Source organism: Lepidochelys kempii, chromosome 1 (assembly GCF_965140285.1).
Source record: "Lepidochelys kempii isolate rLepKem1 chromosome 1, rLepKem1.hap1, whole genome shotgun sequence".
In the NCBI taxonomy this organism is placed as follows: Eukaryota; Metazoa; Chordata; order Testudines; family Cheloniidae; genus Lepidochelys; species Lepidochelys kempii.
This window is the reverse complement of record NC_136380.1, coordinates 234727271-234755015: the sequence shown is the minus strand read 5'-3', so window position 1 is coordinate 234755015 and position 27745 is coordinate 234727271.

Below are 27745 nucleotides of genomic sequence, written 5' to 3'. Positions count from 1 at the left end.
AAATAATATACCTGAGGAACAAACTTCAGCAAAGGAGGTTGCAATAATTTTCCTATCGTTCAGGTTAGCCTGGCATCTTGGGGGAGGGATAGCTCAGTGGTTTGACCATTGACCTGCTAAACCCAGGGTTGTGAGTTCAGTCCTTGAGGGGACCATCTTGAGGGGGCCATTTAGGGATCTGGGGCAAAAATTGGGGATTGGTCCTGCCTTGAGCAGGAGATTAGACTAGATGACCTCCTGAGGTCACTTCCAACCCTGATATTCTATGATTCTATGAATTTATAGGTAGCTTGCCCAATGCTTTCTGACTGCTGAAGTAATTGGCTGCAAACAATTAATTGTTAAGTATAGGCCCAATTCTGTGTAGTGCGAGATCTATCCTGAAAGATTCTAGTGGGAATTAATGAGTGAAAGGCATTTGGCTTGTTGCAGAACCAGGTCCAGTAGTGGGAAAATCACTTGCGTTGTTGCATCAATTGACAATTCAACGATAGCTAAAAGTCAAGTGGTGTTCGGTGATCAGATTTAGGGCCAAATTCTTATTTCTGATGCATGGTGTACAGAACCCCAAATCTGATGCAGATCCACCTGTAAGGTTTACTGCTGCTATGTGTACTTTAATATGTTTCACATGGCTCCATGAAAAGCTCCCTGTTACTTTACTGAATCACACACTACTAAGCCACATCCAAAGAAGGTAAAGCTGTGAATTAAACTCTTAAATTTCCTGACTCTGAAGGAGTTTTTCAGAGTTTATCTTCTTCACTAGTTAGTAGCTTTGGTGGTTTGAGTATGCATCCGATGAAGTGAGCTGTAGCTCACGAAAGCTTATGCTTAAATAAATTGGTTAGTCTCTAAGGTGCCACAAGTCCTCCTTTTCTTTTTGCAAAAAGAAATGGGAAATTTTTCATGGAAAAAAGCTTCTTCACAACATTCCCTTCACTCTTTGACCCAGGCAGGATGGTCATAATGGGAGAACAGGTTTTCTTTTGATATTTCAGTACTTTAGAATCCAGCTGAAACCAGGAAAATTCATTTTTTTAAAAAGTGGTTTGAGGATCTTTTTAATGTAAATTTTAAATATTAATTTTATCTGATCCGGTTCCAGACTTGAAAAATTCACTCACCCAGGGTGAATACAAATCTTTCTTGGGCACAGGCTATCAATTTCTACAGAACTTGAGGTTTGGGGGTTTTTTTATTTAAAAAATAAAAAGTTTCTAGTCCCTTTGGTTCCAAACGTAACCTTTCAAATGCAAACTGAGTGTGACTGATGCATAGCACCGGTCATTCTCCTGCTGCTCAGGGCTTTGCCAAGCTGCAGGAGAGTGAAAACTGATAAGAGTCTAGTAAGTTTTCTTTCCGGCTGTTCAGAACCCTGTGTGGCTCTCCCTTCTCTGGTGCATCAAACGTAAGCTGTTTTTTTCACTTTTAAAGCGCTTCACAATCAATCCCCACCCTACTTTTCATCTCTCATTCACTATTGAGCTCTTGATGGTTGCTTCTGATGGGCCCATGATGCCAGCTTCCATTGCCAACTTATTAAATTTTCTAATAAGCACTTTTGTGCTTTCTCCCATACTGCACCTTGTGGCTTGGGAGATGTTCCCCATATACATCTGCAAAGCTACCTTATTGTCCTCCTCCAGAGTCCTCCCCAAAACTCTCCTTTGCCATGGCGCCTACAGAAAACATGACAACAGTTAGGCTGTTGGTGCGCAGAGGCCACTGCCTATCATACTGACCGGTATTGTCTCATTGTTTCCTTGTACTCCTCCATCTGTTGTCTCTTGACTTTTACTTAGACTATAAGGTTTTTTGAGGCAAGGGTATAGTTTTTGTTCTCTGTTTATACAGTGCCTAGCATAGTGGGGTACTACTCCATGACTAGAGTTCCTAGGTGCTCCCAGGATACAAATAATTCATCATAAGAAGAAACAAAATACTAGAACAGATACTGGACCTCTTCACTGGGAAGAAATGGAAGCCAGAAAACTAAGGGAGAAACAGAATAGAATCCTAGAGATATACCTTGTTGCAGCAACCAGAATGCAAGGGGAAGGGTATTTTCTATTTCCAACCCCTTCTACAACCCCCAACCACCTTCACTGTAGCCAGGAGGCCCTTGACTGGAAGGGAAGGAACAGAGAAAGGGAATGCTCCTTCTTTCCAGCAGCAACTGGATATTTCCAACTTAAAGGGCAGTTCTGCTCTGAACAATGATAATATGCTTCCTTAACAAATATTACTCAACAAATATGCTCCCTGTGTATCTATTCAGACTCATGTTTTTCACTGTACCTTATTCTCATATACAAGGTTTTGCTCCTTTTAACCCTGCGAAGCCAGTACAACTCTAGAAGAGTAAACTGGACTCTGTTCTCACTTATGCATTGCCAACACAATTTCTAACTAACTGCCAGCTGCAAGCCAAATTTTGTCCTCTGTTATATCCGTGTAATCCCCTGAAAACAACTGTCTTTAGACAGGGAAGAAATTGAAGACAATGAGGAGTGAGTGTAAGTGAGGAAACCGTATGGCCGTCAGAATCTTCATTATTGGTGATTGTGCGGGAACCAGTGAAAACAAAGTTTGGCTTTCAGATCCCAGGTTGAATTTTCAGTGCTGGTAGTTCAGTGCAGAGTCAGAAAAGACTCTTCCCTCCAGCCCCCCGCCAAATCTGCAAACTGAGCACATTTGATCTGGAAGTCAGAAACAGTGAAGGTTGCCAGCCCTTGATGCTGTTTATATACTAGATTTCCCACAGCAACACTCTGTAAGGTCCCTTTGCTCAAGCAGAAAAGAAAATGTTTAGGCCAATATTTTTTAAAATATCTAGTGGGGTTTTTTTTAATGCCTTAATTTTTGAGATCCCAACCTGAGACACCTTGAATAGTCAGAAAGTGCTGAGCAGCGATTGTCAGGAGACAGGCCTGCAGCAGAGCCAGTCTGGGCTTCCTAGTGAGTGCAGCTGTCCTGTAGTAGGTTGCCTGGTTGGCTATGCTGCCTGGTTGGTTAGTTGAGTCAGCAGACTAGCTCTTAAGCCAAGGAGTAGCAGAAGTTCAGTGGCTGTTCAAAGCATTTGCCCATGGCTCTGATAGTTCCTGCTCCTGCTTTTCCCCAGCCTTGTTCCTGCCTTGCCTCACTCCAGATAACTTAGTTGTGACCCTGGGCTCCAACTCCCAGCTGCCTGACACCTGCTCCCGCCACTAGGCCTGATACCTGCTCCAGCCACTAAACATCACTGCCTACATCCCAGTTACTGATGCCCACCCTCTGAAAGGCCAAAGCTCAGGCACCCAACTTCACCAGTCACTTTGGAAAATACTGGTGCAGAAATCTGAAAAATCAACTGAAAACAGAAGTCTGTCAACCCAAACTTCTGTATCAGAATTTCTGCTTCTTTTCACATCATGGAAAGGGTTAATTCTGAGGTACTCTATTGTATTAATGATGGTTGTCTCTTCTCAAAGCCCATTGGGCTCTTTCAGGGGCCTCTCAAAACAATGAGTGCAGTGAGGCTGTTCTGTCTAATTACTCCAAGACAGGGAAGCTAAAGAGGAATTAATGACAGTTGACAAGTGCAATTAATAATTATAGCAAAGCCGGGAGTCATGCAGCAGGCAGATGACAATAACAGGGTAACTGTACATGACAGCTTTCATCCGTTCCCTTCCCCCCCACCCTCTTAATGTGAGCTGCTGTATGCAGCAGGGCCCGCACAACACACTGACAAGAAAAGAGAAGAAACTGCAGTCTGGGCATTAAGTTTAGGCTATTTCTAACCTTCCCATCCTCTCCCCACCCACACTTCTCTCCTAAGGAAAAACATCACAACAGCACAAACTTAGTCACACAAGCTTCTGTTCCCTTTCACTATCAGGTGTTGACAAGGCTACTTAAAATTCATGTTGGTGGATTGGAAGGAGAGGGGGACAGGGAAAGGCAGCAGCAAGCTGGAGTTGAAGTGGGATTTCCATATCAAAGGCCAGGCCTTTGGCTCTGAATGGTAATTAAACTACCCAGATTTCATCTCCTTGGTCAGCTCATGAAAAGGGGGAAAAAAAAATTAGAGAGAAGATTTTTTCATTCCCTTTAGACTACAGTACAGCAAGCAGTAAATTAAATGAAAGTTGAGCTAAAAGGTGCCTAACGCGTCAATCTTTTGCATCTAATAGAATCTATGATGTTTTTGAAGCATTTATGCAGTTCACATCTTCATCTCACTGTGATTACAAAGGATATCATGTCTGCTTACACTTACTGGGCACACAGCTTGGCCTTCTCAGCATTGTAGAAAGACTTCACTTGGCATTACCTTGCTGTTGTGTTATGGCCTTTTGATTAATAATAAAAAAATTAAAAAAAACACCAAAAACATCTCTGTCATTTCTAGCTGACCATCACAGGAACTACAAACTCTGAGAATCAAATAAGTGCAATTTTAATGAGTCTTAGGGAACTTAGGTAATGAAATTCAACAGGCTTTCACCGCTAGTTCACTGGCTCAAACCTCGCCCAGGTGCTGATTGAAAGTTGTTCCCATGTGATAGGTGCTTGGTGGCCTATGTGAAATGTTTTGTCATTTCGGTCTAGTTCCCAATGGACATGTATCCACACCCCATAAAGCACAAATGACACCTCAGTACAAAGGTGGAGGATTGAATGGCTGTGGATTCTGAACTACCTACCCGTCTCTAGAGCTGGTCCCATCCAGGTGACAGCTGAGGTACAGTGAAGTGTGGGGAAGCCTGTGCTGCTCTTATCCATGCTTGTGCAGCTCCACACTCTGGATAAGTAGAGGCTTCTGTGGCTGACTATGGATAAATAAATGGCTTCTGTCTCCTGAGCCACAGTCTGGCCTTTCACAAGCAATAAAATCGCACCCAATGCCAAATAGTTTCACTTCTGTTATTGGTGTCCTCATTTACACTTTGGTTTGTCCTTTTGTCTGTAGCTATCAAACACTTTCCTGAGGCTTTAGAACCTCTACTGTGAATTCCCACCTGTGCAAAGCCAGGGTCCAGCCCTTCCTGTCCACACTGGAGTGGGGTGAGCCCGCTGAATTTCTTACATTCAGGGATCAGACCCATGTAGGTATGCAAGGGAGAGGGGAAAGGCCCTTCTTTCCTCTGCACACCTACCAGGGGCTGGGGTCATTTTAAGCCACAATTTTCCACAAATGCACATTTCTAGTTAAAGGCCACTAGAATGTCCCTTACTCGGCTACCTCAGGTCGTGGGGTTGCTTCACAGTCCATTAAAAACCAATAGGAAGGTTTCTATTGACTTCAGTGGGTATTGGATCAAGTCCCTGGGCTCTAACTCTGTAGACCCGAAGTTCGAACATGTTTTCCTGCTGGTTCAGAAATGAGTGTTGAGCTGTTTCTTTAATATGGCAAAGATATGCCCCCTGACATAACCATTCAGGCTGCTTTGAGAGTCCATATTATTGATGTGGACCTGAGTTGCTGGTTACATTCCTGTTTGTAGTGGCACAACTTTCATGATGGGAGGGTGCAGCACTATTTTCATCGTCCTGTCCCTTCAAATGAAATGAGAAATAACCACAGCAGGATCAAAAAAAATTTAAGAGGGGGGGGAGGGGCAGGGAAATGAAATTATTTTTCCTGGGGTGTATTTTGTTTCTGATATAACACATTTAAAGAACTTAAGAAGAGATGAGCCTGAACTAAAACCCTGAACCCCAAAACACTCTGAACTTCAAGGGATTTCAAATCTGGATTCAGATCTAAATTCTGAAATTGCCTTCTCCTTCCCTTTTCTTTCTTTCTTCTTGCTTTCCCTCCCTCTGTCTCTCTCTCTCTCTCTCTCTAAATCTCTTCCCCTTCTGCCCCTGCACAGCTCAAGTGCATCATTTTCTGCTATTGTGTTTAAAAAAGCTGTGCTGCAGGGGCTCTGAAATGAATAAAAATGGAATCCTCAGTGTGCCCATTGTGCGCTTTCATTTGTTTTTGCTGTATCGATTTATCAGCGGAGGGAAATCACTCGCTGGAAGAGAGGATGCCAGTCAGAATGACATTTATTTCATAGTACAAGGAGGCTCTCCAGCGTGTTTCCATGTAACCCAGATATTGGCGCTGTAAAAGGGCTTGTAACAAGGTTTAGTGCTATGATTAGATCCTGTGGAGCACCTCGCTTTCATAACAACAGGCACTCGGCTGGAGCTAAGGCCTCAGGTTATGGTCAACTTTTTTTTTTTTTTACGATTTCTTTTTTTACATAGACATGCTATTCAGCTCACCACCCCCAAAATATTTCTGTTTCAAAAGCAAAACTCAGTAAACCTATGAAATCCCATTCGGCTTTTATAGGAGGGCTTGAGTTTTCATGTCATCAGCTTTTTTTTTTTTTTTTAAGATAAAATACTCACTCGTTAACCTTTGTAGCTTCTTTGTGCTTACTTGCATTTCTAGTGAAATAACCCCTTGATTTTAATTCACCAAAGCAAATCTTCTTTTCTAGCGATTGTGCCTTGCATTTGCTCAAGGCTAACAATTACCCGTAAAACGAAACGTATGCTTCACCCAAAAACTGTAATAGTTTTATACGTGTTGCAAATAAAAATGTGACTCTGCAGACTGACGGTCAGGCATGGAGTCCCTGGTTGGCTGCTGTTCATAAACGCCTGGTGCTGAGGAACACAGGAATTGCCACACTGCCTGAAATCTGAACTCCATCCAAATTCAGTATCCTGTCTCTAACAGATGTTTCATATGAAGGTGCAAGAAATCCTACAGTAGGCATCTGTGGGACATTGATCTGCCCAGGGGAGTCTTCTAACATCTAGTAGTTAGAGAGTGGCATAAGCCCCGCATCATGAGGTTTTATATACTTTTTAAAACTTTTTTTTAGTATTTACTGTTATAACTCTGGGTATTCTTTCCATGGTTGTATTCATTCCTACATCTATATAAATATCTAATCTCTTTTTGGCTCTGGCTAAATTATTGGCTTCAGTGCGTGGCAATGAATTCCATTCATAAGTTGCATGAAAAAGGACTTGTTTAGGAAATGAATCCAATGATCTCTTTGTCTCCCCAATCATAGCTTTATATGAATCCATTCTGCATGGAATTACAGGAAGAACACTTAGGGTTGCCAGGCGTCTGGTTTTCGCTGAAAGTGCGGTTGGCAGCACAGTGGGGCTAAGGCAGGCTCCATGCAGCTCACGGCATGGCTGGCTCCTAGGTGCAGGGACGGCCACAGGGGCTCCATGAGCTGCCCACACCCCGAGCGCTGGCTCCACAGTTCCCATTGGCTGGGAACTGCAGCCAATAGGAGCTGCGGGGGTGGTGCCTGCAGGCATGGGCAGGGCATAGAGCCCCCTGCCCCCTCCACCTAGGAGCCGGACATGTCGGCCTCTTCCAGGAACCGTGCGGAGCCAGGGGAGGCAGGGAGCCTGCGTTAGCCCCTCTGCGCTGCTGACTGGGAGCCGCCTAAGGTAAGCGCCACCCAGCTGGAGCCCACACCCCGAACCTTCTCCCGGACCCCAACCCTTGGCCCAGGTCGGAACCCCTCCCAAACCCCCTCCCGCACCCTAACTCCCTCCCCAGAGCCCATACCCCTCACCTCCTCCCTCACTCCAACCCCCCAGTCCCAGCCGTGAGCCCCCCTCCTGCACCCCAAACCCCTCATCCCCAGCCCACACCCCCTGACCCAGCCCTGCGCCTATTCCCACACCCCGAACTCCTCATTTTTGGCCCCACCCTGGAGACCGCACCCCCAGCCAAGAGCCTTCACCGCCTCCCGCAACCCAACTCCCTGCCCAGCCCGGTGAAATTTAGTGAGGGTGGAGTGAGTGGGGAGTGGGTCCTCAGAGAAGGGATAGGGCCGGGGTGAGGCAAGGGTGTTCGGTTTTGTTTGATTAGAAAGTTGGCAACCCTGTCGGAAGAATGGGAAATGGCTTATAAATGGTGCAGGTAGTGAAGCCTTCAGTTAAAAGATTGCCTGATACTGGCCATGATAAAACCCTGTTTTCATTTGTTTATTTCTTTGCCAAACTGTAATACTTTGAGCTGAAATTTTCCATGCTGTGTGTTTGCCTGAGAATTAATTTTTTTTTTTTTGAAAATTTCAGCCAGAATGGTTCAGCTGTTTCCAAGCAAGATGAAAGAGGAAAATAAGTTGTTTTGCCTATGTTTAAAAAATTCTTACAACTGCTTTGTTAAGATTAGCTCCTCCATGCTTTGGAACAGGGATTTGAAATTAGGCAGGGAGAGCGGGGGGGAGGTGGGGCATTCTGGTGTCAGGGATATGTCTTTGTTGTCCCTGTGAAAATTCACGCAGATTTGGTCAAGTTAAAAGCCTCTGAAACTCTGCACATGGTCAGAAGAGACGTTTTAGATATTGGCAGCTAAATTTTCTGAAGATTCCGTCTGTGCTGAAAATGCTTCAGCCCAGAGCTGTAGGGGCTGAGTAAGACTTCCTTGCATTTGCTTTTCTTGGGAGCCAGAGGCTGCTGTGGTGTTGGGCAAAGGAATTGAGAGCAAATCCTGTGTACTTAGTGTCTTCCTGCTGTTGCTCAGGCAGCAAGGACAAGAAGGATGAAACAGCCTGACTGGAATGCATAGGGTTAAGGAGTTGTGCCTGGGGAGGGGGGTGGAGTGGGGCCAGTCCTGAGAGAGAGGGAGACTGGTACAAGCAGGGCTGGGAGAATGAGATGAGACTGGGACCAAGTGTTGGGGTGGAGAGCTGGGTCAAAGAGGTTGTGTGGGGGGGGAGGGGGCGGGGGGGGATTGGACATACAGCAAGAGGGAAGGGCAGACTGAGACTGGGATGAGGCACTGCAGGGGTAGGGGAAAGAGTGGGACTGGGGACAGGCTGAAGGGGTTGTGGGCAGAGGGGAGTCATGCTTGTGTGGGACAGGGACATTACAGTCTCTAACCTCTAGAATACACTCTCCTCAGAACCTGGAATAGAACCCATCTTTCCTGAAAAAAAGAAAACGAGTACTTGTGGCACCTTAGAGACTAATACATTTATTTGAGCATAAGCTTTCGTGAGCTACACTTTGAGCTGTAGCTCACGAAAGCTTATGCTCAAATAAATGTATTAGTCTCTAAGGTGCCACAAGTACTCCTTTTCTTTTTGCGGATACAGACTAATGCAGCTGCTACTCTGAAACCTGTCATGTGTCCTGAGTTACATGATTCTTTTCCTGTAAGAAAATACATGTGATCCCCTAGCAAAGTGTCCCATCCCTTTCTAGTGCTGGTCTGTATATTGGATAACAACCTACTATTGCTATCCATTGCTATCAGAGGTCTGTGTGGTAGAACTAAAGATTATAAATCTGCTAATGAACCATGTGGAAGTCAATATGGAATTGATGTTTTTTCAATTTGCTTTTTAAAAAAAAAAACCTAGGCTATTATATTTTTTTTAAAATACCTTTATAAAAGTATGTTAAGGTTGCAAATCCAAACACTCAAAAGTTAGGAAATGCCAGAATTAAGGTTGCCTGTGCAACCTTAACTCGCCCCCTTTGTACATATACATTATGAGACAGTCTTTAATTACATGGACACATACTAGTTTTTTCAGCAGTGCACCTCCTGCATTCAGTGCACAGGCTATATGGTGCTCAAGGAATGAATCAAGATTGTGTAGGGAAGAGGACTGTAGTCTGTAGGACCTCCTGCCTTATTTGTTCCAGAAATTGAAAGGCATAAAGCAAATGAGGCAAGGGACTGCAGAAAGAAAATAGTCTTATGGCTAAAGCAATTGAATGCTGCCCTGGAGAATTGGATTCTACCCTGCCCAGGTTCCCTCTACTTCTATCCCAGAGTTCCTATTTGATGCTGGGCAAGTCACTTACACCAAACTTTTCACAGGTGGTCACTAATTGTGTGTTCCTCCTTTTCTGGGTGGCCAACTTGAGATACCTAGGTTCTGATTTGCTGAAGTGCAGAGCTCTTCTCCGAATAAGTAAACTGCTAAGCTCTCGGAATAATCAGTCCATAGGCATCTTAAATTGGGCACTCAAAATTAGTGTACATTTTGGACACTAATGTCCTTGTGCCTCAGTTCCCCATCTGTAATATGGGAATAATTTTACTTTACCTCATAGTCAAGTTGTGAAGATAAGTTTATTATTGTTTGATGCACTCTCTTACAGTAATGAGCGCCATGGAAAAGCTATGAGGAAATTTAATAATTCTGTCTTCATAGCATGGTGTAACTAGTGTGCAGTCAATAAGACCTGGGGCCATACAGTAAATGCTGAGGACCATGCAAGATATTAAATACCTGTTTATTAAATTAACCCCATCCATTCTATGTTCTGAAGGAGGCAGAGGTCCTGTGGAAAAAATAGTATGCGATCATGTAATTAAAGAATATATCATAATGCCTACTCAGAAGGGGGTTGAATTAAGTTTGCACAAGCAACCTTAATTGTGACATTTCCTAATTTTTGAGTGTTTGATTTTGAGTTAATGTTCTTTTAATCTAGGTGGGTTTTTTGTTTTGTTTTCTGTAATATGCAAACAAAATATTTTCCAAGGTATTTACTCTGACTTGTTTATGGTTACATGGTGCACCTGTGGCAGAGCAGAGAATAGAAGCTCTGAATCCTTACTTCCAAGCCTATGCTCCAACTACTGCATTACACTCCTCTCAGCAGAAAATAAGAAGAAAACAAGACCCACAGTGGCAGATCTCTTAACAGAGATAATCAAATATGTGTTCTAATGAGAAAAGGGAAATTTAAAACAGGATTTAAAGACTAACTCTTGTGACTTGGAGTGGGAAGAGGGAGTTTTCAGTACATGTTGCATCCTTAATTAATAGGAGCTCCTTACATTGAGGCATTCATACTTGGTAGCGAAGTACATAACTGTGAGCTCGATTGTTCATCAGCAGGATTTTCAAAAGTGCCTAAATGAGTTAGGCAGCTGCCTTCCAGTGGGAGTTAGACATCTGATTAATTTAGGTGCTTTTAAAAATCATACCCAATATCTCCACTGTGTGAAGATCCACAAAGTACTGACTAAATTCCCGAGGTCAGATTTTCAAACATTCACCTCTCTTTTTGCTGAAAAAACATGCAGATGTAAAATAATTGTAAGTGTAATTTTGAACATGCAGTTAGTAGTGGCCATGACAGAATAATAACATCTAGCTCTTTTACAGTACATTTCATCCGTAGATCTCAAAGTATTTACAAAGAAGGTCAAGATCATTATTGTGATATTACAGATGGGGAAACTGAGGCACAGAGCAGATAGTAGATACTAAGATGTCTAAATTACATAAAATGAACCTGCAAATTGTTGTGGGTGCCAAACTTTTACAATATTTGTGCCTGTACAATTGTGTTGTTTTTTTTTAAAACCCAGAAGTCTAGTAAAACTGGGCTGAAAATTTGGTCCCCCACGTTCTGTCCCAGCATGCACTGAGCTCCATATAAAACCGCTGATGGTCTGTCCTTGACTATGAAAAGCCATGTTTAGGTTGGACTCAGCTAATACAATCTAGCTAAGACCAACCTAACTTGAGGACTTTTCTGAGTCTAACAAACACCTTAGTTCATTTTTAGCTAGTTGAGGGATAGTCCAGGCTAGAGTAAAGTTACAACTGTGGTAGACTAGGTTGTGTTAGTTAAGTTAGTTAAGCTTGACCACTTTTTCTAATCTAGACAAACCTTATTGGTTGTTCTAAAGTCCTGGTCAGGAAGACAGAGACAGCACAAGGGAGAGAGTAATTCTTAACTCTGGAAATTAAATGGGACACAGAATGTGTGGGAATTCTGATTGGATAGCTTGGAGAAGGAGGAGGTAACAGTACTGCTTAATTAACCTAAATAGGCAACTTATGTACTACTACATATAATGTAACAAAGTGCAGGAAAAAGAGCATTGCTGTTACTCACTGTAACAGGCTGGCATTGTTTGCCTGAAATACCCTTCCCTCTGGTCAGGTATTAATTCTGCCAAGAAAGCATGAAGTGGTTTTTTCTGATTCATAGGTGTAGATGAATGTTGGGGGTAGGAGGAGTAGGAATAGGTCTCAGGGTGAGGGGAATAGAATTTTTTGAAATGACAGGCCCTGAGGGAAGGAACTCCTGGAGCAACTAAGTCTATGGGGAGGCTTAGGTTGGGCTAAAGTACTGTAACTGTGTGGGCAGCCAGGCATGAAGAGAAGGCTTATGCTGGGTTTTTCTATGATAATGTTAGGGAATTACCATTTTTGTTAATACAGTATGCTGTAGGAAGGGTGATGCTTTTTAGACTCTGGGCATGAGCAGTTCTACTTGGAGTGGGGTGTGTAGACTCCACCCACATGTAAGAAAAACTATGTTGTTTAAAAAGTGTAGTCATGCAAAAAAATGCTGCAATACCATAAGTTCTAAGACTAGTTAGGTATCTAGAAATATGTGTGTAGTGCATTGGTTTTACATACTTGGTAATGTTATGAAAACTTTTGCAAGTCTCATGACACAAACACACAATTGGATGGTATAATGTGAATAGAGGAACACTCTAGCAAAACCTTATTTAAAATGAAATTATTTTAATCCTGCTTAGGCAAGAAATTACTTTAATCAAGAAAATTGATTTTAATTTAAAAGTGCAGTAGCATTTACAGCCGTATCCAAGTAATCATTTCTCCCCACCGGTGTATCAGAAAATAGCTTCCAAAATGGCTAATATCTAGAATCAATTAGTTCAGTTTAAAATTTTCAAATGTCATTGTTGTAATTTTTTTTAAAGTAAATCTTTCAGGTTGTCTGTCTGAAAAATTTGCATGAAGATTGGTCTAGTTAGAACTTACATTAGAGTTTTCCCACTCACGTTTTCTAGCCCAGAACAGAATGACAAAAGAGCTAAAGAGCAATCATCATTACCATTAAAAATGATACCAGTGATCTCCACACAGTGTCTGAGGTGTTGCAGTTTTCTACCTATATTTTGAATAGGAAATACTACGGTTTCCCAGAGATCACTGGGTTTGTAAACAATGGCATGCCCTCAGCGTATACATGGCATGCATTGCATGCCCCAGGATCAGCTGTGGCCACGGGACAATTTGGAGGGAACATGGGGACAAAATAGGGTTGCCAGTTTCGGTTAGAAGTATTCCTGAAGATTTCATCACGTGACATAATTGTTAGTTAAAGATTAATCTTTGATTCCTGAGGACTCCAAGCCAATTCTGGAGGGTTGGCAACCCTAGGACAAAATGGTATCCTCCACACAGTGTGACCTTGCACGCACCCTGTGTGTGGTGAGGTCATGCCTCATGGAGGATGTCATTTTGTATGCACGTGTACAATTGCATGCCTGATTAAAAATGTCATGGCATGCCACTGTAACTATTAGTAAATTTTGACATTATACTTGTATATTTTGGTAGAGGAATCAAGAACTTTACATGCCACCTTTTAGTGCTTGACTTAGGGTCAGTTTTCAATGCACATGGGTTTATTGATGACCTTACAATTATATAATACTCTTTTCCAAGGAAGGCATTTTGGAAAAGATTTAAAAACTATTTACTACATAATTAGCTATAGACTGGAAATGGCTTTCCTGTTCTACAAAAATTTTCAGAAGTTCCAAAATTTTTCCTATTGCGCTTCAGAACAAAATGGAGACCTTTCAAAAATTTAGAGAGAATTTCTGTAAAAAATTTTGATTTCAACAAATCAGCATTTTCTGGTGAAAAACCATTTTGAAAAATTCCCGAGCAGCACTCTCACATTCTCTCTCTTGCTCATAAACTATTTGTGCATCCTGGAAAGACAGCCAGTTCTGGGGAGGAACTTGGCAGAATCTTAATAGTGCGCAGTAACCACTGCACAAGTTAAGACTGGATGAGTTACAGAATTGAGTATAATAGCCATCCTCTCCAGATGGAACTGTTTGTAATATCCCTCCACCACAGTGAAGGATTGGGAGAAAATGATGGAAAGTATGAAGGTGCAAGTGGTAACTCTTTAATACTTGTAAAATGTTTTGAGAACCTCAGAATCATAGACTAAATCTGAGACTTTAAGGCCAGAAGAGATCACTGCAGTCAGGTGGGTTGCCCCTTTCCATAAAAGGAGGCCTCAGTATTGCCTAGTAATTCCTGCACCAAACCCAAAGAGGTGGAAAGTACTATAGGTTTCACAGTAGAAGCCATCTTAGTCTGTATTCGCAAAAAGAAAAGGAGTACTTGTGGCACCTTAGAGACTAACAAATTTATTTGAGCATGAGCTTTCGTGAACTACAGCTCACTTCATCGGATACATTCAGTAGAAAATACAGTGCGGAGATTTATATACATAGAGAACATGAAACAATGGGTGTTACCATACACACTGTAATGAGAGTGATCACTTAAGGTGAGCTATTACCAGCAAGAGAGCAGGGGGGGAGGGGAGGACTTTTTGTAGTGATAATCAAGGTGGGCCAATTGAAGCAGTTGACAAGAACATCTGAGGAACAGTGGGGGATGGAGGAGGGGAATAAACATGAAGAAATAGTTTTACTTTGTGTAATGACCCATCCACTCCCAGTCTCTATTCAAGCCTAAGTTAATTGTATCCAGTTTGCAAATTAATTCCAATTCAGCAGTCTCTCCTTGGAGTCTGTTTTTCAAGTTTTTTTGTGGAAGAATTGCAACTTTTAGGTCTGTAATCGAGTGACCAAAGAGATTGAAGTGTTCTCCGACTGGTTTTTGAATGTTATAATTCTTGACGTCTGATTTGTGTCCATTTATTCTTTTACCTAGAGACTGTCCAGTTTGACCAATGTACATGGCAGAGGGGCATTGCTGGCACAGGATGGCATATATCACACTGCTAGATGTGCAGGTGAACAAGCCTCTGGTAGTGTGGCTGATGTGATTAGGCCCTATGATGGTGTCCCCTGAATAGACATATGGACACAGTTGGCAACGGGCTTTGTTGGATGGATAGGTTCCTGGGTTAGTGGTTCTGTTGTGTGGTGTGTGGTTGCTGGTGAGTATTTGCTTCAGGTTGGGGGGCTGTCTGTAAGCAAGGACTGGCCTGTCTCCCAAGATCTGTGAGAGTCATGGGTCGTCCTTCAGGATAGGTTGTAGATCCTTGATGATGCCACGGAGAGGTTTCAGTTGGGGGCTGAAGGTGATGGCTAGTGATATTCTGTTATTTTCTTTGTTTGGCCTGTCCTGTAATAAGTGACTTCTGGGTACTCTTCTGGCTCTGTCAATCTGTTTCTCTGTCAAGCTGGAGGCATGTACGTAGGAATAGCGGTCAGTAGGTTTCCGGTATAGGGTGATGTTTATGTGACCATTGCTTATTAGCACCACAGTGTCCAGGAAGTAGATCTCTTGTGTGGACTGGTCCAGGCTGAAGTTGATGGTGGGATGGAAATTGTTGAAATCATGGTGGAATTCCTCAAGGGCTTCTTTTTCATGGGTCCAGATGATTAAGATGTCATCAATGTAGCACAAGTAGAATAGGGGCATTAAGGGACGAGAGCTAAGGAAGTGTTGTTCTAAGTTAGCCATAAAAATGTTGGCATACTGTGGGGCCATGCGGGTACCCATAGCAGTGCCGGAAACCTACTGACCGCTATTCCTACCTACATGCCTCCAGCTTTCATCCAGACCACACCACATGATCCATTGTCTATAGCCAAGCTCTACGATACAACCACATTTGCTCCAACCCCTCAGACAGAGACAAACACCTACAAGATCTCTATCAAGCATTCTTACAACTACAATACCCACCTGCGGAAGTGAAGAAACAGACTGACAGAGCCAGAAGAGTACCCGGAAGTCACCTATTACAGGATAGACCCAACATAGAAAATAACAGAATGTCACTAGCCATCACCTTCAGCCCCCAACTGAAACCTCTCCGTGGCATCATCAAGGATCTACAACCTATCCTGAAGGACGACCCATGACTCTCACAGATCTTGGGAGACAGGCCAGTCCTTGCTTACAGACAGCCCCCCAACCTGAAGCAAATACTCACCAGCAACCACACACCACACAACAGAACCACTAACCCAGGAACCTATCCATCCAACAAAGCCCGTTGCCAACTGTGTCCACATGTCTATTCAGGGGACACCATCATAGGGCCTAATCACATCAGCCACACTACCAGAGGCTTGTTCACCTGCACATCTACCAGTGTGATATATGCCATCATGTGCCAGCAATGCCCCTCTGTCATGTACATTGGTCAAACTGGACAGTCTCTACGTAAAAGAATAAATGGACACAAATCAGACGTCAAGAATTATAACATTCAAAAACCAGTCAGAGAACACTTCAATCTCTTTGGTCACTCGATTACAGACCTAAAAGTTGCAATTCTTCCACAAAAAAACTTGAAAAACAGACTCCAAGGAGAGACTGCTGAATTGGAATTAATTTGCAAACTGGATACAATTAACTTAGGCTTGAATAGAGACTGGGAGTGGATGGGTCATTACACAGAGTAAAACTATTTCCCCATGTTTATTCCCCTCCTCCATCCCCCACTGTTCCTCAGATATTCTTGTCAACTGCTGGAAATGGCTCACCTTGATTATCCCTACAAAAAGTCCTTCCCCCTCTTTGCCCCCCCCACTCTCCTGCTGGTAATAGCTCACCTTAAGTGATCACTCTCGTTACAGTGTGTATGGTAACACGCATTGTTTCATGTTCTCTATGTATATAAATCTTCGCACTGTATTTTCTACTGAATGCATCCAATGAAGTGAGCTGTAGCTCATGAAAGCTTATGCTCAAATAAATTGGTTAGTCTCTAAGGTGCCAAAAGTACTCCTTTTCTTTTTGAAAGTACTATAGGGTAGAAATTATTAATTAGAAATAATAATAGTCACACAAATAATTATTAATTTTAATTGTAATATATTGGGAAGACATGGGAGTGAGAGCCAAATACAACAGAGACACTTTCGGAAGCAAAATTAAACCCATTAGTTGGGAAATCTCGCACTGCTATGTTTGTTCATCACTGAATTTTGCTTTCACTTACAAGTGTGAACTGGCAGATTAGAGACTTCCAAGGGCTCATTCACTGTGAGGTTTTGCAGGTGATTTCAGTTTAATGCAACCAGATAATTGTAGCCCTGGGGCTTGGCTAGGTTGTAAAGCTGCTAATCCAGACAATATTATCCGATCACATGTTGTGCTTATATGAGAGACCTCTGCCTTTAATAGCTCTCCCCATGCTGGTAAGTGTTTTCTAGTTTCAGTAACCCTATAAAAATGAAACACAGGCCAAGATTAAGCTCAGGAACAAGTCACTAGAGTTGTGCAATACTGGGACCCTAATATATGGCACATACATTATATATGGGCTCACCATAGTGCCGTGCATATGTACTTTTCCCTCCTTCTTAATGCTAGGCAAAACCTTTGTACTAGGCACTGACAGGCCTGAAAGGTGAAGTCTTTATTTAGCTATAGGCCAGATGTAGTGAAAGCAGCCATGCTGCTAGCTTTTATAAACAGACTTGTCAATTACCATAACCATTATTTGGCAGAACAACCCTTTATAGTAGAGAGTGGTAATTCACGCTGGGTTGACTCTATTCTGGGCCTCTTTGAGCAACAATTGACATAGGTATTGAATAATGTGTTGGCAATTTTGTGGTATACTGTTCCTTTTACTTAGTGGCCTCCGACTCCGACCAGAATCCCAGAGATGAAAGGCCAGAGCACTAGCTTTGATATGACTCTCAATCCCTCTGGACTTTGTCATATGATGCAATGATAGAAGAAAAGAAGATACTTTCTTTTTAACTCTGTTTTTTGCTGTTGTGGATCTCCTAGGTATCAGTGTTGGGGCAAAACAAATTCCAATTTGAGCTCATACATTTTTCTAACTTAAAGTGTATGTGTGTATTTCCCTTACTTGAGAAAATTAGGAAATCTGGGTAAAGCATCCGGCTGGTGAAATGATCATGAGTTTGGAATGCAGGAACACCTGCGTTGTAGTTACTGTTCTGCCACTGTCTAGTTGGGTGGTCTTTGGTAAGTCACATGTGCTCTTAACTCCATTTTCCAGATAGGGAAATAATAATACTTACCTACAATCATATTGCATTGTGAAGCTTCACTAGCTAATGTTTATACAGTGCTTTGAAGAAATAAGTGTTACATAAATTCAAAACATTACTATTATTCTTTTACACAAACATACAATAGTAGGGCCTGGTGAACTGCTGAATATAAAATGAGAACTAGAACCTGCAGAATTTGGATATGGATCCAAAGTTTGGAGGTGTTTAGATCTGCTTTTGGTCTGGCCATACATCTAAAAAGAACTGACCCTCATCTCTGTGCAAAAGTTGAACATTATTATTAATTTATTTATATGTATGATCATACAGCCTATTGTCTGGGCAGAAGAATTTATGAATCCAAAATGTGCTCATCTGACATGCCTGTAACAGGGAAGCAACAGAGCGTGATCTGCACAGAACACATGATGTTTGAGTTCAATGGTGTTGGAGCCAAGCAAGATTTGTTGTCTCCTTCAACACTAGCTGACAAATGAGATCCTCATTGAATGAGGGCTGGGAGCCTATTTATGAAGATACTTAGAGTCTTAGGCTCCCAAGAGGAGACAGTCTGGGGTTGAGATATCATATGAGTGGGGAATGCAAAGTGAAGGGATGCTCTGAAAGGGTGGATGTTTCGGTGGCATCCACGTTTCATAAACTGCACATGCAACTCATGGCTTTGTCACTATCCCAAGCTCACGCCAATTAACCATGCCATCATGTGTTCTGTGTGTAGGGTAGTCAGTAACGCACCATTGGGCATGTATAGCTGTGTTCTGACGCAGGAGAAGCACCCAAATGTCTCAACACACCTGAAGTGTGTGTGTTGGCTGACTTACCCTGAAGAGAGAGGGTTGCTGGGTATGTCTCAACAAGGGTTTTATTTGTCAACATTATCTGTCCTATTATTTTATTAATATACTTGAAATCAATGAGGACTTCGTCAGTAAATGCTCAAATAAATGCTTCAATAAAAAAACATCACTCAACACTTAAGCTGCTGGAGAAAATGGCTGCACTGGAGCTAATAAATGGCTACCTTGGGGCAGAGCAGAAAAAGCAGTAGCCTGCTTCTGTATCATTCTCCCTTCTTGCTACAAATCACAGGGAGGAAGTAGAAACTCAGGGAGGAAGTAGAAATTCAGAGGTGGTTGCACAGTGGACAGGGCAACTCAGGAGTAGAGGGCAAAAGTGGCTTTAAACCAGTTTTGTGCTTCCTCAATCCTAGGCTATCTGTGCACCGGACAGTCATGCCCCAGTATGAATAGAGTAGATTTATGGCCCCTCTGATTTACACCACCTGCCATTGGTTCCAATAGGCTGGTATGAGTGCTTGCATTTCCAAGGTGTAGTGAAGCCCTGGCCACTCCCCATTTTCTCAGCCCCTGTGCTAGCTGCAAGAAAGGAGTCATTACATCACTGAAGGATCCCCCACATTTTGGTAACAGTTTAGATAATAGTTTTGACAAAAACTGTAAAAAAATTAAAATGTAAAAGGTTCTGTGTGAGACAGAGGCTCGTTAGTTGTTTACTACTGTGTGTCAGCAACTCTTGTCAGGCTTGACCAATTCACTAACTCCTAAATCATTGAGGTCATGGTATTTATCTACGCAGCATGTCATTTAGGGTATCGAACGGACGCTTACATCATTCTGGTCGTCAGAAGCACTGCAAGATGCGTGTACGCGTGTTATCCAAGAAATGGTATAAACGTACAAAAATATGTTTTAACTATGTAACCAGGCAGGGTTGCTAAACAAGTATTTTCCCAGACAAAGGAATGTTGATGTATCTCAGATGTAAATTAAGCAGGATAAACCAGATATGATGGGAAGTCATTTGCATCTGAGGGAGAACAAGTTAAGAGGAGGGTGAGACAGCAGCATGGTGTCAGCACTCTGGGGCACAAGCAATGGGGGAGAAAGATCTTATCTGGGGGTATATTTCTGAAGGATATATCTCAAAGGTTTTCTGGACTATAAGAGAGAGAGGGTAAAGAGGCCCTTTGATTGTCCATCACTGAGGGAGAAAAACGGACAGCACTTTTTGCATCCATGAAAGCTAGTTCCTGGCCTTGGGGGCTAGTGATGCTGAGACATTGCTTTAGGTGAGACAAAGATTTTAGCCTGTTAAAAGTTGTGATTAGTTTCTTGGAAGCATCTTATGTTTTTTGTTTTATTTGTAAGCATCACTGTTTCCCTAATTCTGCTCAATACTCAACTTGAATCTGTAACTCTCTGTTCAGTGAGCTGTAGCTCACGAAAGCTTATGCTCAAATAAATTGGTTAGTCTCTAAGGTGCCGCAAGTACTCCTTTTCTTTTTGCGGATACAGACTAACACGGCCGCTACTTTGAAACCTGATCTCTGTTCTTGGTTAATAGACTTATTTTCTTTTTACTATAAAGTCATCTTCATGCTGTAATGATAAGCGTGTGCCTTCTCAGTGGAATGAAGTAAACTGGTGTGTGAGCTGTCTCTTTGCAGGTAGCAGACTCAACAACTGCTGTGAGTGGGGCTGTGGGGAGTGACAGGGGCTGGACTTTACAGGCCAATGCTTCTGGGAAGTTCAGGAACTGGGGTACTCTGAGGGTATGTCTACACTTTAAAAGTTGTTGCAGTGCTGCTGTAGTGCTTCCGTGTAGATGCCGACTACGATGATAGGAACGTTTCTCCCATCGGCATAGTTATCCACCTCCCCAGGAAGTGGTAGCTAGTTTGGGGGAAGAATGCTTCTGTTGACCTAGTGCTGGCTACACTGAGCGGTTAGGTCGGCTTAACTATGCCGCTCAGGGGTGAGGATTTTCACACCCCTGAGTGACATAATTAAGCCAACTTAATTTTCTAGCATAGTCCAGGCCTCAGTGTAAAACTGCAGGGTAAAGTAATGACGGGCAGAGTCCTGCAAAGTTTGTCTGGGATGTCTAACAGAGTGGGGTGACAGAGAGCTTTAGCACCCAGTTTAGCACTAGCAAATCTCTCTTGCTGAGGTAGGGGGATTGCATTGTGACCTACAGATTTGGATGCTGTGAGAAAGTGGCACATTCTGTTTTTTTGTGAAATTCTTTTTAGAAAAAATGTCACATTTGAATGGAAAAAAATTAATTCAGTATTTTTAACCAGCTCTACTTTATTGTGTATGTTGTGAGTGCAACCTAAGACTCTGATCCTGCCAAGACTTAAGCACATGTATAACTTTCATTGACTTCAGTGAAATTACTGATGTGCGTAAAGTTATACGCATGCTTAAGTCTTTGCCAGATCTGGGCTTGACAAATCATACAAATTTTATGTTGTGGATCAATGTCAAATGTGTAGTTAAAAACCTTCAGGAAAGGCACATTTCTAAACATATGCTGGATTCTTCTTGTGCGTCTCAGGATCTCAGCTGTTTTTGGTGGAAAACACAGAAAGCAATTAGCCTACATCTTGGAGGCTAATAATAACTGAACCTTTGGATAGATTTTGAGATGGGATGATCTTCTGTTTGTGACATCAGCTAAATTAATAAAATAGATTAATTTTAACCCCCTCCCCCACATTTTCTTAATGTAACCATTGTATAGTCAGAGGGTCACAAAAGAATTTAAAACCTGTAAGCTACTGTTTTGTACCCTTGATATCTTCTTCTCTCTCCCCATTTTCACAAAGGTCAGGCTAATTTATTTCCCAATGTTAACAAAATAAAATGTTCTCCCAGGATGAGATCTTGTATGGTCTGTTTTAGCCCAGAATGAATCTCAAGGGCTAAGTTCCTTACTTTACTACCTTGAAAAAAAATTCCAAGTGATTTTCCCCCATGTTATAAATGAAGGTCTAAATAGGACTGCTTGGGTGAATAAGCTGGTCCAAATGCACTCCTGAGGGGCCAGATCTTGAAGTAGATGTTGTCTGTTTTACCACAAGACAGAGTAGCCACACCCACCACTCTGCTAATACACCTGCCTCAACCCTGCCCTGAAGTGACCACCTTTCTAGTTCAGAGCGTAGTTCCATCTTTAGACTTACTTAGCCCTTGTCCTCTTTGCTGAAATCACCCGCAAGGGTGTCACTCTTGTTTGGCTGCTTTTATGATGTGAATGTAGAAAACTGGCCACGTACATAAAAACTCCATAATCATCTGAAGGGACAGTTCACTTGCCGTTTAGCAGTAAAAATACAAGTTCCTAAAACTTAAGCTAAAAGATTACCCTTTGTGCATAAGAGGAAGGAAGGTCCAGTGGTTAGGATGCTGATCTGGATTCAGTTCCCTACTCTGCCACACACTTCCTCGGTGACCTTAGACAAGTCACTTAGCCCCTCAGTCTCTATTCCCCATCTGTAAAACAGGGATAATACCCTCATAGGCGTGTTGCAGCGATCCACAAATTAAAAGGTTCTGAGATGCTGTGATTAACTTAGATACATATTGTAGTCACTAGGGTGATAGATAAATATTTGGGACCAGCCAATAAAGGAAGACATAGCCACACATTTAACTAACATAGTGCATGAATACAAGGCATTGAAATGAGACTACTGGAATTTTAGACACCACATTGGCCTCTGAATGTACATCCAACTTCATAACTATTCAGAGTTTGATCTAAAGTAAACACCAGGTAAAAATTCTCCTTATGATTATATTGCTTTTCTCTAAAACTGGCAAATCTGCTGTTAAATCAGGATTTCTGTGATGTGATCAAAAGCCATCCCTTTCACTGTGATTGGGGGTTGCTTACTGTATGGTGATAGTAATGATTTTTATTGCCTGCTTCCCTGTGACAGAATACACCACTGTATTTACACCCTACACACTAGCGTAATAATCTTTGTACAAGATATGCCTTGTATCACTTTAAAACTCATAATTTTCTCATTAGAATTGTCCTGATAAAATAAGTGTGGCAAAATTGTATATAAAGCTAAAAGATTCTCCTGTATGATGTTATTAACACATGCTCCAAACCCCACAGACCTGCCCAAGCAGAAGTCACGTCTGTCCTAAACAAAGGAAGGAATGTGTGCTTGCCTTAATTTGCATTTAAGCAGTAAATTGAGTAATCAACCAGGAAGGGAAAACAAAAAAAGCTCAAATAGGTGAAAAAAACCAGCAGGAAATGTCTTTCCACACAGACTCTTTGTCTCCTACTTCTCATCTGAAAATGTTTTTTAAGAGGGGGACTGAAACTGTAAAAAGCAAGGGCAAACACCCCAAGACACCCCTCTCTCCCTGCCCATCGTGTTCTCTGCTCCCAAGAAGACAAAAGGAAAATAGCCATTGAACTTAGGGAGATCTGACCTGAAAAGGTTGGTCAGTTAACTTGCTGGAAGCATGTGGTGAGAAATTTCGCTTGACTTTAATATAGTTTGTTAGGCACTAGTAAGCGTTTTGTCTTTATTTTTCTTGTAACTATTTCTGACTTTTATTCCTCATTACTTGTACTCACTTAAAATCTATTTCTTTGTAGTTAATAAACTTGTTTTACTATTTTCTCTAATCCAGCATGTTTAAATTAAAGTGTTTGGGTAACTGTATTTTAAATAACAACATGGTACATTATTCCCCTAAAGAAATAACAGACTTAAAATATTTGTACTGTCCAGGAGAGGGGTGGGCAGTACATTGCATATATTTCTGGGGGAAATCCAGGATTGGAGGTGTGTTGGGGTCACCCTGCAGTATAACCAAGGCTGGTGAGAACCAGGGTGTAATTTACAGCATGCAGTTACACATGCTCAGGGTGTGGCTTGCATGCTGAAAGGAAGTTTGCGAGCAGCCCACGTGGGAGCTACTTCAGTAAGGCTTTGTAAGGAACTGAGGTTATAGGGCAGGGGTGACAGCCCCACACTGGTCTGAATTGTACCCCGGGATGTCACACTCCCCAAAATGGAAATGTTCCTGATTTGGAATGGATTTTAAAACATTTGAGTTCAGTGTTGCATTTTGGGGGAGGGGGGAAATACCACTGGCTCTTGTTAACTATAAGCCTAGAAGGATTTGTCTGTTTCACTGAACTGTAAAACACATGTTGATTCTTCTGAACAGGTGACCCAGAAAAAGAATTCTTTGTCTCTTAGTTTTAAAACAAATAACCATTTTTTACCTTAAATTTTAAAAGAAAAAAACAGACATCAGTTCTCCTGGGTTATATGTAAATAAATCATGCTAATCCAAGGGGCTGTGTCCATCCCAAGGGTTGCTGTCTGGCCTCTCTCCCCTTGAAAGAGGGGTATCTAAATTATGGATTGAGGACTAAATGCAGCGTATGGATACTTTATCCTTGTGAAATGGGGATAAAACTGATCCAACTACAGGTGTCCATTTCTGGTAAATGGAGACAAGGAGCCATTTTTATTCATCTTTCAAGGGAGACAGCTAAAGTTGACTCTGTGTATCTCTTTTTGTTGAAAGATGTAACATGTTCCTACCAGAGGGAATATTCTGTTCACATCAGGTTCCTATACTTTGTGTCATCACCATCATGTTTGTGTATCTGTTGTCTTGTGGGTAGAGCCAGGGACTGGTAGTCTAGTGCTAGGTTCTGTTGCTGAGTTGCTGTATGACCTTAGTCAAGTCACTTAGACTTTCTGTGCCTCGTTCTCCTCCAGGTATAAAATGGGGATAACAGTATTTCTGTGTACAGCGATTTGAGATTCTTGGATGAAAGGTGCAATAGAAGAGCAAGTGGGCCTTGATCTAGATGTGAGGACTGGGACATGGGAAGTCCCACCTACTGGTCAGAGTTAGGAACTGGGGTTGGAGCCAGAGTCAGGAATCAAGCCAAGGGTCAGAGTCAGGGGTAAGGCAAAGTAGCAGGGACCAGGAGCAAGGCAGGAAAGCAGGAACTGGGAGTGGAGGAAGATCTAGAATAAGGAGGGCAGGAACCAGGGTCATGTTGGAAGACAGGTTTCAGGAGTCAATCAGGGTCCAAAATGGCAGCCAGCCAGGAATCCACAGAATAGCTCAGACATCTTCCTATGGCTCCTTCTGACCTAAATGTAGTGTGTCTGAGCCAACTGGTGGGGCTGGATGTCAATCAGGAGCTTTGTGGGGGGAACCTTTGGTGAGCTTGAGCTCTGCTGATCCCCCTCTCCACTGGTTCCAGTGAGCTGTCGCAGTCTGAGCGCTGCCTGGGGACCTTGGGTTCAGTATCTGTGATCCCGCACACCAGAGCCTGTTGAAGTCAGTGGGAGTCTTTCCAGTGACTTCTTTGAGCTTTGCATCAGGCCAATTAAAAGTGGCTTCTGATAAGTTGCCGGTGGTAGTCCCCACAGCCACCTAATTTGGATATCCCTCTTCTATGTTACCCCCACAATTTCTTTGTGTTTTAATATGCAGCTGTGGTGACTGGAGCCTTATCTGTGAGTTATTACACCTGGGAGTCTTAAAAAATAATAATCTATGTGGAGTTGGATTCTTAGAAGTTAAAGATCAGTCTAACCTTTTGGCCTCCTCCGTCCATTTCTTTCAAATCACTTTAAGGAGGAAACATCTCTTCTCCTCCTTCCCCACTGCCCTCCTTGCCCCAGCTACTTTTCCATTCTGCTTGGGAGTAAAACAGTAAAAGTTACATATATTAACACTGCACTCCAACACAATGCTTTTGGGAGTACTCTGTGTGCAAGTCCCTGGCAGCCATAAATTAATTAAAAGTAGACAGGAACCATAGAAAAAGCAAGTTCTCTTCCCCGCCCCCCCCGCTCACCCCTCTCTTCCTTTCTTTCTCTGTGGGTAAATAGCTAATTCCTTTGTTCCTCGCTGCACTATTTCATTTCTGCCATCATTGTCCTCATTGTTCTCTGAAACAGGAGGGGTCTGGGCCAGGAACAGCCAAGGTCTTGGCTAATGACGGGAAGTCTTTAAAGTTTGCACTGCATTTCATCTTCTCTGTGGGAGTTTTAGGACGCATCCAGTGTTTGATCCCCACCGTGCAACTTTGCTTCTAGTTAATTAACAGATCCCCATTACACTCTCTCATCTGCAAGCGCATGGGAGGCCTATCAGGAGGTAATTCAAGGCCAATCTGAGTGATGGCAGGAATTAGAGAAATCAGTTGTTTTAGGGGGCTAATGTTCGGGAATAAAGCTGTCCTTTTGCAGTGGTCTCATTTCAATTTTTGATTTCATTGTATTTTATTTTTCTCATTCCAATCAGGTCCCTTTTTTAATTTTACTTTTGGGGATTTATTTTATTTATTTCTTCATTGAGCTGCCTCTTTGCCCAGCCGGTAGCCTGCATGGAGTGCAGTTTGAGGGCTGCTTAAGACGGAACTGCAGTCTGTTAACAAGATGTTTTCACCTTCCTTTCATTCCCGCCTTTCCCATTCCCACCCAGCCTATTATACAGGTTACAAGTGTCTTAAGGCAACTTTTTAATGCTGAGTAAAACCACCATGGGCCGCCCAGCTGCGGAGCTTTGTCAGGCTTTTGGCTAAATACAACATCTCTCAGGAGTGCAACCTTCTGTTGACTTTGAATGTTTGGAGTTGTCTTATTTTTCTTTCCTCTTCCCCACCCTATGAGCAATGACCCCCTTTAACTAATGAATAAGGAACTGCTCCTGCAGTTGCAATTCTCAGTTCAGCACTTGGCAATGAGAATCAAACTGGGGCTATTTAGTGCAGCGTTAAATGGCCCACCACATTAGCCCCCTGGCATGCTAAGCTATTAGGTTGTTTTACTGTTGTTAAAGTTACATTTGTTAGGTGGAGTTGCTGCCCTTACAGAAACTTGGTAATGTGGAAGAGCAGTAGACCGCCTGCGTATTGTGAATGCAGTGTGTAGATACAGGCCACATAGAGGTTGCCTTTCTGAGCAGGCGTGCATGTCGCTATTACAGTGGCAAACTTTTAGCTTTGTTTTCAGTAACTGAATTAAGTGGGGTCGATTGACCATTACTTTGTAACAGGCTCTAATTGAATCATTAATTGTCATTGTGCCATAGGGAGATGGGTGTATGGGGGCGGGAGTAGGGGCGAAGACGAAGGAGAGAAAAGCTTCCAATCTGGGTAATGGAGGAAGTGGTTTAGTGGTTTGAATTCTGGCTGGGTCAGGACAGCCTTTCACCTTTCTGAGTTCCATTTAGTTCATTGCAAGTGGGTCTTCCAGGCAAGACCTTAGGAGATGAGCTGCCGTCTACTCTGCACAGACATTAAAGCTCCCATAGCTCCTTTTGGAAACGTGTAGGATTGCCCTGGTGTCCGTGGCCAATATTTCTCTTATCTGTCACTTGTTTTGCGGTGATTTCCACCTTCTACTCCAGCAATGGCAATATTTCAGTGGTGCTGAATGTTAATAGTTTGTAAAGCCTTCAGGGGAGAAAAAAGTGATGTATAAATGCAAGGTACTGTTATTTTATTGGTTATCTGATTTAATTCCCTTGAAATGGGTGGTGCAGCCACTTTTGAGGCTTATCGCTGGGAACAGACTGATAGAGTATGGATGTCCTAAGATGCCAGACAGTGATGCTGCTTGGATGAGCCACTGGTTTTAGCGAGAATCCCTCTGCAAGAAGAGCATGCCAGTATTGTATGGTGCTTGTGCTAACCAGCTTGCAGAGTATATTTGGTATTTGGTGCATTGGTAGTGGCTGACTGTGTGTGTGGTGGGAGAGAAGGAAATAGACAAGAAAAACACAGAGTTTTAAAATAAAAATATGGAATGATTTGCTTCAGGCCACATGGACTAAGATGTTGTGACAAAAATAAGGCCAAAACTAATCATGCCTGGTTAGAGTTTTAGTT